At 34.8% G+C, this 12,825-nt stretch overlaps 1 protein-coding gene across 1 annotated transcript in view; it reads right to left on the minus strand.

Moving 5' to 3' along the window:
- Window positions 1-12,825, minus strand: part of sty (sprouty signaling antagonist) — a 38,162-nt gene that overhangs the window by 20,028 nt on the left and 5,309 nt on the right. The window lies entirely within an intron of this gene.

The raw sequence follows: 12,825 nt of genomic DNA on the forward strand, positions 1-12,825 counted from the left end.
ACAGAAAAAAAAAAAGCTTCAAGGATATATGATAATGTGGCAAATGAAAACCTTGTTTTGTATTAAACACAGTATACTCATTGTTCATAATCGTGCGAATCAGCCTTGATACTGTGGCTAATTTCGTGAAAATATTGACTCCTGCTTTTGAACTTTTACCAGGTCTCGTTAAAACAATAATTGGAGCAAGAATATTTTACGAAAGAAAAGATATTTTACTTTAAGAAAAAGAAAAAAAACAAATAAATCCGTCCTTTTTAGTAACGATAGTAAAACATATTTAATCCGTATTTTCTTTACATTAAACAATAAAAGAAAACATTCGTTGTATCTAAATGATGAGATAACAAAATTACATTTTATTACATAGTGAGATTAGAAAGATTATCGAGTGAGTTACATTCGAATGTGGGCAGCACGCAGCCCATCCGTGTTGTCGCTATATTCTTTCTAACAATATTACCTTTACAACGGATTCTGATTTGAGTCTTCATAGGATTTTCAACTCTAAGCCGCCAGAGTTAGAAGACATTCGATGTTTGATCAAGTGAATGTGGGTACATCGACATCCCGACAGGCGGACGGTGGAGAACCAGTTTCATTTAATCATCATAATTGCGTCCTCCGTTAAACCTATCCCGTGTATGTAGAAAGCACACTTAAACGTACACTTTGTACTACAAAATTAATGCCTTTTTATATGTACTAGAGGTCGCGCAGTAGTCGAAATTCGACTATAATTAATTGGAATTGTAAGTTTGTACACTATTATTATTGTATTTTTTCTTCTATAATCACAAATTTCGCCAAGACCACATTATAATAAAATTTTAACAAAGACAAACAATATTTAATGTATTCTCAATTTGACAACAGACGTCAAGAACCAAAGTTTGACAATAAATAGTATGCATGCGTGTGTGCGTCAAATACATGGTATGTAGTGTGTGTAATGTTTTCTTTATTGATTTAATGTATCTTTTATGCATTATTTTTAAAAAAATATTAGCATTGTGCACTTCTTCTCTATATTCTCTATAAGTGTGGAAAATTTCACACTCCTCCGTCCGCGCAGTTTTCGTAAAAAGGGATATAAGGTTAAAGAAAAAAAATAATAATAATATAATATTATTATATTAATACGTAAAGCAAAAACTTATTATAATATAGATATGGTCAATAAAAATATTGAAACTTGTAATAGTAAAGATATTATTATACAAACACACAATTTTAAATTTGATTATTTTATATGCTTCTGAATCCAATAATATTTGGTATATGCTGACTAAATTTATTCATTAAAATTCAATCTCTGAACAACCAGATTTAAAGTATAACTACCTCTTTCCATGAAACGACTCAACTTATTTTCCAATAAGAAAATAATCACAAAGACGTTATAATCAGTAATCACACTCTAATATTATGTTGTTTGTCCAATATTATTATGTCACAAAATATAGGTAATTAAAAATTGTATCACATTTTCAAATATAATCTACACGTTGTTGGTAGTTAAGATAAGATGACAATGCGTTATCTGTCTGGTGTACGAGGAGAAAAAAAAAACGTCATACTAAATACTTCAAGGCCATACGGAACTCTCAATTCGACAATAACATTTTTTGAAATACAAATTCGAAGGCAAGAGGACTGAGCAATGTCAAAAGAGTCACAAAGGACATTTGAATAATATTTGACACCTTATTTGACGTATCGATAAAACATTCCAAAAGGGTTCGCGTTTTTAATATCTCCTACGTTGTCCGGACACTGACTTTAATTTTTTATTTATTTTCAGAATGAAAAGTAACTCAATTAGTAAAATGTTCGAAAAAATAAAAGCTCTTTGTGAAACGTTTACATTGTTATTGGTATAATATTAACTTTATCAATTGGTTAAAAATATTATAAACATAACATGATAAAAAAATATTAAATCAAAGTTTACATATAACAAACATTCTAGAACAAAAAAAACAACTTCGTTTTTTTTAGTTTGTTTTTTCTTGATTTTTTTCAGGGCAAGCCTCGGATTTGTTAAAGAATTGACACCTTTAAAGGATTTTTCACTTTGAATTCAAAGGTTACCACTGGAAAATTATTAGATTCTACCGTTCACATCAACCATTGTTCATTATTCACTTGATAAGGAATAGTCTGGTAAAAACTCGTGCTCAGGATGTCGGACTACGAGGGCTAGTCACGACTTAATACTGTTCGTGTTATTTCCAGCTGCGTTTCGGGTTTCCCATGAATTACAATTTGGAATTTTGGAATTCTCTTTTTTAGGGTAAAGTTTCTGAATAACAAAAATCTCGCAAATCGGCCAAGTCCAGTTATTTACAAATAACATTTTGAAAACGACTAGTGAATACTATTGAATTCACGTAAAAAAAATTAGACATAACACTCTATGTAGGTAACGGTGTGATCATAAAATGCACTGCACATAATTGCGTGTCTAGATATGTCTTCGAGAGCGGATAGAGGCTTTAGAATGACTTTTGTTAAGTTCAAAGACTGTACGAAAAATTCTGAATAATACGAGGTATGTAGCAGAACTTTAAAGAAACCGTGAGGCTTATTAATCTTTTGGACTTGATTTGACAAACACCTGTCTAATACCTTATAATTTTATAATTTAAACTAAAAATGCAAGGTAGTTTAATAAAAAGTACATATTATTATCCGCAACATGCTTCGTCAAAAAGTACAATACCTACTTACTTTCAGCTGCAAGCGTCGTCATAACTGTCTAACTTGTCTGTTATACAAAGTATAGATTACCTACTGTTATGTGATTTACATTAAGATTCTTAAAATTAATTCGTATCAATGATCCAAATTTTATTTGAATAAATAATCAAAATTGATATATAATATTGCACCACAGTGGAAACATTTTGAAACGTTCCACATATGGTATTACGCGTGTAAATAGTTTTTGTTATTCGGATGGCCTCCTCTGTTGGCAGACAGCGGGGTAAACAGGAAGTGAAGCAAGCGCTGGCAACTCCTCAATTGCTCACCACGTGCTCGCGATGAGCGAATCAATGGTGCCTGCCACCTATAGGAAAATAGTGCAAACAACCTAAGTTCGGACTTATTATTTCATTCAAAAAAAAACAGTACCTACTTGATAGTATTTGAATCGAGATAAGATTTTCCAAGAATAGTTTGATTCAAAATCCCCTAATACCAATAGATAACAAAATACCAAACCAAAACTTTTACGCGTTAAAATCTACAAAAACTACATCACTTTTTTTAAATGTACCAAACATTAATTACTATTTGACGTGATCTGGTATCGGAATGTTTCATACATATATTTTGTGTTAAAAAACCGCGACAAAAACGTGTTAGTTTCGCTCGCAAGACACATGGTCAGGGTTCGAACAAAAGGCGCATCTGAATATGCTGTACAGATGTGTTATGTGGTCCACATGTCGCAAACAATGGGTGCCTTCACCGTCCGCGAGACATCACCGCTCTCAAGCACTAATGGCTCATTTTGCCTTATTATATAAAATCTAACGGCTATTTATAATGTTATTCCTGGACATATCATTAATATAGGCGTTTATCATCGCTCGTAAATGTGTACCTCCAATACATTTTATATATATACTTACTCGTATTTATTTATAAGGTTAGAAGTTTATCACTCGAATTAAGTTGAATATGTTTTATGTAAGAGAAGTTTTCGTTGGCTGTGATCAATTGATCATAAACGACTTTTAAATCTGTCGTGTGGGCACGTACCTATGTATCAACTTGAAAGTGATAATAGAAGGTTCCAATCAGTATGAGCATAAAGCCTTATATTTTTATTACTACTACCTACTTATGATGGTTTCCCGAGAATATATACACATATTTTCTTTTATTAAAACGATACACGCCTATGTTTCTGATGAAAGCTACCATAACGTGGGTAAATTAGATAGCTGATACGGTTCTCAGTATTCTTAATTTAGCTGTACAATCATTACGATCCTCGTAGTGACGTCAGCCGGTTTGTCATGTTTAATAACATAATACCTATACGGTCTACGAAACCGTTTCTTTAAAACGTCAATGTAGTTATAGGATGTAACGACTGCCGAGATAATGAGTTTAGGTCACTTTGTCAAATACAATAATCGCTTATGAATGAATTAGTGAATGACAGTTCGGCCATGTTGTTTGTTTACGCGTACGCGGGAGATCGGGACACGTCGGACGCGCTCGTTGCCTTTCGGCGCTCGCTGACTCGAAATAGCGCGACACCGACATCCAACAGTTCGGTCGACGACCCTGCGCCCTGCCACACCGAAATATTGGAACTTTACTCTGATTCAATCCTTTCTTTGATATGATACAGGTCATTAATGCTTCCACACTCGCTTCCTTTTTGATATACGCAGAGTTGTAGTCATAACAATATTTTATAATGTCGCGATTAATCGAGCTTGTAACGAATTAAGATATGTTGGGTGGGCTCTGCCTAATAAAAGCAAATGATATTTTATAAAATCAATTTTCTTAATATTTTCATTATTTTTTAACCTGCGCATTAAGATTTTATATTGATTGCTTCTAATAAACGATTTAAACATAAAATGGAATAGAAGAAAAAATGTTATTACTGGTGGTAGAACGTCTTGTGAGTCCGCACGAGTAGGTACCACCATCCTGTCTATTTAACCTCCGGTAACCACTTAACACCAGGTGGGCCGTGAGCTCATCCACCCATTTAATTTCAAACAAACAACAACTTCCGGAAGTACAACGAGGATAAAAAAACGAGCACTTATTAGTTTCATTTTATGCCAAATAATAAACTAAATGGCTAAAAATATGTCGTTTAATCGAGAACAATAATGTTCATCTCTTCCATCATAAATTGTACCTGCATATTTCGCATCAAGTGGCAGGCAAGCAAAGACAAATAATACAAATAAATGACAATGGGCTAATTTATTTATTGTATAAAAGAAATCACGATCTGAATAATTATGTAGAGATATTTTACTATTTAAGTGTTATTGCATTGCACGTAATGTAGCACAAAGAAATTAGCTGACACTCAACAGTCTTGTGGGACGCGGTCTGCGTCCATCAGCTGTTTTTGCTGTAGATTGCGGGTTCACCAAATATAAAGACAATACGATATGCTTGACTTACATACATTTCTCGTTTTTGTTATGCTAGTACATTCTGAGGAAGCGATCTCGTAATAAGCAATTTACGAATATTTTGTACCGTTTCTGCTTCGCAAAATTTTTCATACACTATATTAATAAGTGAAAAACTAGTGGATTTACTAAATGCTTCGAATTTTATTTAGAATTCATAATATGTTTTAAGTATTCAATTTTAGTTAGTGCTCTATCCAATTTTATGTTTCCAGAGAACTATTAATTATAATAACAACTAAGCAATTAGTGACAGTTTTGAGATAGAGATATTAATTTAATTAAATATAAGATAATCGTTTTGGATAAAAAAACTTATAGTTACAAGGCGATTGACGATTTCATTTCTGAACGAAATACATTCTTATAGCATTTTAATCTATTTTTATTTTTTAATTAATTAATGTTTTCATGATATTTATTGTTCAAGTAATTTCAATCTCATCGAACTTCTCGCCCGATCTCAGCGGCCGCGATTTAGATCCGGTGGTAGATAAAGCGAAAATTAGCTTTTGCTAAGGCAGAGGTTAGCAAATTCTTGAGCCCCGTGAGGACGCACACCATTCATGGTGAAGGTAAAACAACCCCTCAAGGTTACTAGCAGACCAATAGGAAAAATAGTATAGTACTACTTATTATACGTGCGATTGAACTTTATAATCGGATAATCAATTACATTTTATCAGTCATAATGACAATTTAGGACCTATTTTTTACCCTACTATACCCGTTGGGGGGTGATAGCCGTAAATTTTCTTTGCTTTTTTTATTATTATTATTTTTATTTTTTTATTGCTTGGATTGATGGACGAGCTCACAGCCCACCTGGCGTTAAGTGGTTACTGGAGCCCATAGATATCTACAACGTAAATGCGCCACCCACCTCGAGATATAAGTTCTAAGATCTCAGTATAGTTACAACGGCTACCCCACCCTTCGAACCGAAACGCATTACTGCTTCACGGCGGAAATAGGCGGGGTGGTGGTACCTACCCGTGCGGACTCACAAGAGGTCCTACCACCAGTAAAAAATTAGTTTGAAATGGGTAGACGAGCTCACGGCACTCCCGATTTTTAGTCGTTACAGCAGGCCATAGACATGACCTAGGGTCATGTCGAAATTTTATCATACTGTGTTAGGGCTGTCCCACCTGACAAACCTGAATGCCTATCGTGGCGGATCTAGGCACGATGGTCACGAGGGTCACAATCACTATTTATTAAAACAATTGATGAAAACAATACAACTGTTTGTAATAAGTACCCACATGTGATGTCTATAACAGCATATAACACATTAGGTGGTATATTTCGTACAATTTTGGGTCCATCACATTTTAAACTGTATATAAAGCTATTGTAGATGCGATAATGAAATCTTTACTATACATTATTATACAGAACTCTGTCTGATAGTATGCCGATGCACGATTGACGACATGACACACATTATCATACGATGTCATCATTGTATCGATGTTTTAGTGCACGCGGAACACATGGTCTCACAACTTCGAAAGCGAGTCTTAACAGAGTCGGTTAAGGATTCCCTCTATTTATTTCATTGTACCCGCAAACTCTTGTCAATACCGATAACGAATTATTTGCTTTGGTACGGTTACAGAACAAACAGTAAATCGAACGTGGTGTTCTCGTAGATAAACGAATAACATCTCAAATTCGAACTTATGTAACTAATCGCGTTCATTGAATCAAGTCTACATAATTTCCTAATAGATAAATAATAAATCGGTACAAACGTGTATCATCACAACAGCGCAGTTGTAACAAAACAAAACAAAAGTATCGCGCGAGATTAGTCACACGCACTAGTCATATCGAGTGCGTACCCATAATTAGCTTAACTACCTATTGTATTCATATAACGAATTCAATCCGATAGAATTAAACTACGATAACTTCAAAGCTTTAAGACCTAGATTGCTACGATGACCTGGGCTTTGAATCGATCCGAAAATATATGAAGTCAGCGTCGGAATGGTACTTCGATAAAGCTATGCGTCATGATAATCGCCTTATTGTTCCCACCGCTGACTACTCCCCGAATCCTGATCACGCAGGTGCCAGTCACCGTCGACGCCCTAGACACGTTCTTACGGATCCATCAGATCCAATAACCTTTGCATTAGACGGCTTCAGCTCTAGCACTAGGAGCAGGTTTAGGGACCCCGGTAACCGTACTCGTCGAACTCGACAAAGAGTTCCCTAACCTAACCCGTGCATCACTCTGCTGAGTTTCTCGCCGAATCTTCTCAGCGAGTCGCGATTCCGATCCGGTAGTAGATTCATTCGCGAAGCAATTGCTCTTGAGTTGTTAGGTCTCCTTCGGAGGCGCTCGGGTAGCTGTTAGCAAATCCCACCCCTCCTGGCTGAGCCTTTGCTCGCCCACTTGTTCTGGTGAAACTGGAAAGGTCTCAGGGTCACCAGTAATACTTCAAACATAAAAAAAACCTAGATTGCTATTTCACACTCTTTCATTCGACATCCATTTTATCAGGTACACGTTTCCTGGTATGGAGTATGAAATATCGAAAAGATACTCGATTACGGTCCTGGTATTGATGGGGGCGCACCCACATGTCTTTACCCACCTACCGAGTACTGTTAACTTATCCCTATTCAGAGAATGTGACTCCACCTACGACAACGAGTTGCACAAGCATCGATATTCAATTCACAGGTAAATTACTATCATAACTATTTTATATATATATAAGACCATTTTCTATTTTTGTACTAGGAATTGTAAGTTTGAAATAAACAATGGCGTTGCTCTGAAATTACAATTACACTGTAAACTTAAAATAGGTATCTCACCTGAAAACAAAGAAACGACATTAATTAAAGTCTATTCAATTCCTTTTTATAATAACTCTCCTATCTTATTTAATTTAGTAACATCTAGCAGCTCAGTATTTTTCTTTTTTTTGATAAATTGTGTTTTTTAGAAATTATATTCTTAATACAAATTACATATTGATAAAATGATGAAATATGAATATTATATTTTTGGATCTTACCGACAGAATAATGAAAAAATATTAACTGTATAAATAATTAAAGAAAAATTCAAAATCATCGATACAGTTGATTATTAAAAACACGAATAAAACAACATTTTCTGAAAATAAATAGTAGCTAGATCGATTTATCGCCTCCGAAATCCCCTGTATACTAAATTTTATGAAAATCGTTGGAGCCGTTTTCGAGATTCAGATTATATATACATATTTATATACAAGAATTGCTCGTTTATAGATATAAGATATGCACGAACATGTGTCGCCATTACCGAAAGCGTCATCTATATGATTATTTAACAGCCATAGAGTGCTGTACAAATGTACTCTAAAGAGGTAAAGTTTCTTTACATATTATTATACATAGTTTGTATATTGTCCATTATAGAGCGGAATGTTGAGGCTTAGCTCGAACGTTTTGTTTACAGGGCCGTAGGTAGATTTCTGAATATTTATGAAGGAACTACACCGCTCTCGTAGTTGTGGGTTTCATAAAACAAGTTAATGCATGTTATTTACTGTCAATGATATTTTACTACGTCGTTCACTTGTTCATGAAGTTAAGATAGTTATATTTTTAAATTAGATTAGTCAAAGCAGGCTCGCTTTGCTGGCCGAACTTTAACTTTGATCCAATCCCTACCAAACAAGGCGGAATCGGACATGCGTTATCGAAGTCTATGGAAGAACATACATACATATATAAATCGACTTTTGTCGTGTACAGAGACAATTAACAAAAACATGTTAACGTTTTATTAATAATACTATATTGAGCAGACAAGTTACGGGCCACTTGTTGCTAAGCGGTTACTAAAGACTACATCACACTGGGGAAGCCGCCCTGGTGGAGTTCTCGGACTAATTGGAATATCCTACCAGTCAAACGGAAACATAGGATTGTTTCCAGATAAAAATACACAAAATAGAACGACAGGGTTATTTTTCTTTAGAGACATTACAAAAAGTCCTTTTTTTAATGGACGTGGCACTACTTAATTAATGTACAAATACGGATTCCTTTATTTTAGAAATTCAACACAGTTCCTATATTAACTATGAAATTAAGAATGAACTACGAACTATTATTGTTCATGAAATAAACTTTTACGTTGAACATTACTTAGTAGATAAATCTGAAAATCTTGTTTTTTTACTTCGTACTACCCCCGTAATGTAATGTGAGTCAACTCAGGAAACTACATTAACTAAGTTTACACATTTGCGTACACTTGAACTTTGCAACTATTTAACGTAAATCCTCATTTAGATCGTCATAGAGTTTCACAAGACACGGATTAACATTTCTTAAGCGCCAATGAACAGAGTGGCAATAGCACGGATTGATTATTAAACAAGCCGTGGGTGCGGGCTGGTCGCGGCACCTACGTACCACAGTGCCTCCAATTTGGTCGCATTGTTTCGCAACTTGATTGGTACCAAATTCTTAACCCACAGACACCTTAGCCCGTGGGCAGGTGGAAAGTGGACTAATAACTGGTGATTATGCAACCAATCTATATGGTATGCACCTTATTTGATGCGAAAGCTGGCGTTGTCCTCCATACTAAGGCGATTGTTCGTAGCCTCATCGTTAAAGTTCAAACTAAAATAGCGCTAACTGATGATTATAGATAGTGAGTTACGACTACTATATTGGGAAACGCACATGTTCTATTTACACGTTTGAATTTTGTTATATGAAGCTACGGATATCATTCGTGGGAGTGTAAGCGCATGGTCAGCGTCTGTAATATTAAGCAAACTGTTTCCAAAGTTGGAACGGACATGATGTAGGTATTAAATCTAACATAAGCGAGTAATGTTAGTAGGAAATGTGCAATGTAAATGAATTGGCAGAGGTAAAGACGGTTCGTACAAACTTATCCAGGGCCGCTCAAGGTCGCGAATACCGCGCATTAGCTGCTTTACATTGCGTGCTGTATTTGTAGGTACCTACCGAAAAAATTTTAAATGTAATTTTTCAATTGAAGTACAATCTTTTAATCCAGTCATCTCTCGTTTCCCGTGAACAGTTTCTAGTAATTAATTAATTAACACACATTAATATAAAAAAATCATTTTCAATGAAATTTAATTCAAAATAGCTTATTATTGCCTTATCATAAAATATATAAATAATATCATTATTTCCTAAAGCAAATATGTACAGTTAAAACATAAGCAGTAGCTACAGTTATAAAGAGTTTTCAATACAATAAAGTATGTGCGAGCTTAATATGTTCTTCGGTTTTTTCGAGTCGTAGTGTGGCGGGTAGCCATCATACAACGCAAGATATTTGACAGATACCTGAATTTCGCTTATGACATTTTCAAGATAAGTTCGCATATATACAAGTTTCGAACGTAGGTATGTTAGGTAGTTGTAGGTATATAAGACAAAGGGAAGATCTTCCACCGAGCGGGTGATATTGCTCGGTAGACCGACGGTCCGAACGTTGTTGTTCGGAACTTGTATATTATATGCGAACTTATCTTGAAAATGTCGTAAGCGAGATTCAGGTATCTGTCGAATATCTTGCGTTGTATGATGGCTACCCGCCACACGTACATATAATTAAAAATACTTTTTCAATTTAACCTAGCTTTTATTATTTTCATTTTATTAATTCCGATGTGTCGGATATGTAGTTTATAGTTAGTTTTCGTCGGCGACTTCACGATCTCACTACGAACGACGAACGAAATGAAATCTGACAGGGTAACTAAATTGAAAATATTTGAAAATGTTTCGAAATCGAAAAATTACATAATCGTTGTTAAAAACATTGACAAGCTCAATACTACATTCGAATTTCCTTAGTCTACTTGTGTTACGGTGCTCGAATGAATCTATATTATTATATTAATACGTGAAGCAAAAAATTTGTATCCCTTTTTACGAAAATTGCGCGGATGGAGGAGTATGACATTTACCACGCTTATAGAGAATGTAGAGAAGAAGTGCACAATGCTAATACTTTTTTAAAAGAATGCATATAAGATACATTAAATCAATAACGAAAACATTACACAGACTACATACCATGTATTTGATGCACACAAGCACGCATATTATTTATTGTCAAACTTTTGTTCTTGACGCCTGTGGTCAAATTTAGAATAGATTAAATATTGTTTGTCTTTATTAATATTTTTTTATAGTGTAGCCTTGGCGAAATTTGTGATCATAGAAGTATAAAATACAATCATAATAGTGTGCAAACTTACAATTCCAATTAATTATAGTCGAATTTCGACTACTGCGGGACCTCTAGTTATAATTAGTACGACGAATATAAATGCATCTTTTTAAGTTTACAATTTGTATTTAATCGGTTGCAGAGAACTATGCCTTTGGAGGAACCATTTGCCGACACCTACGTACATATGTGTGCCGGCATTTGTTATATTATTACACTAGCTTTTGCCCGCGACTTCTTCCGCGTGGAATAGTTACTTTGGTGGCAAAACGCTAAATTTTATCCGCCTCTTCATTTACGTAGAAAGTGAAAATATTTTTGAATAATAGAATGTTAAGGAGCTATTTAAGGTACCAAAATCATGCTTTTTAACCGATTCCAAAAGAGGAAGTTATCAATTCGATCATAATTTTTTATCTATGTATGTTCACCAATTTCTCGAGAACGCTTGAAGCGATTCTGATAATTCTTTATTCTTTTTTTTGTTCCAAAGGGTTGACTTCCCGAATGGTCCTGTAATCATCAAGATCTGATGATGGGATCCTGGAGAAATCTAGAAAAATCTATAATTGTCAAAGCCTATCTTGAAGTGATTTGAGTGTTTCAATGCTGTAATGAATAACGTATTTATTTGGATAGGGATTCATATCATCTTTATAAAAACACCTTCATAAATAATGTTTTATTTTAGAACAATTTTGGTTAGCATAAAAAACGTTAAGTGGTTAGTAAGCCAACCTTTAAATATAGGTCAGACATATGCTGTCGCGGACTATTTTTTAAAACTTTTAAAGGAGAATGTTATACATTATTTTAGCGAAACTTTGACCGTTTCCGCAGCGCACGCAGCGGAAAATCTCAAAAGGGAAAAATACCCCTATTTTGAAACATTCTTTATTGGTGCTCCGCTTGTATTAGTCTTAGCGTCTTTAGTCTTTTCTACTGGTGGTAGGACCTTTCTACTGGTGGTAGGACCTCTTGTGAGTCCGCACGGGTAGGTACCACCGCCCCGCCTATTTCTGCCGTGAAGCAGTAATGCGTTTCGGTTTGAAGGGTGGGGCAGCCGTTGTGACTATACCGAGACTTTAGAACTATATCTCAAGGTGTGTGGCGCATTTACGTTGTAGATGTCTATTGGCTCCAGTAATCACTTAACACCAGGTGGGCTGTGAGCTCGTCCACACATCAAAGCAATAAAAAAAAAAAAAAAAAAAAAAAAGCGTGATGTTATATAGCGTATAGCCTTCCTCAATAAATGAGCTATCTGACACTGAAAGAATTTTTCAAATCGGACCAGTAAGTAGCTCCTTAGATTAGCGCATTCAAATAAACAAACAAACTTTTCAGCCTTATAATATTAGTATAGATTAGTATAGATTTAAAGCTGCTAACGAT

The sequence above is a fragment of the Bombyx mandarina genome, chromosome 13 (assembly GCF_030267445.1).
Source record: "Bombyx mandarina strain Sakado chromosome 13, ASM3026744v2".
NCBI classification, from domain to species: domain Eukaryota; kingdom Metazoa; phylum Arthropoda; class Insecta; order Lepidoptera; family Bombycidae; genus Bombyx; species Bombyx mandarina.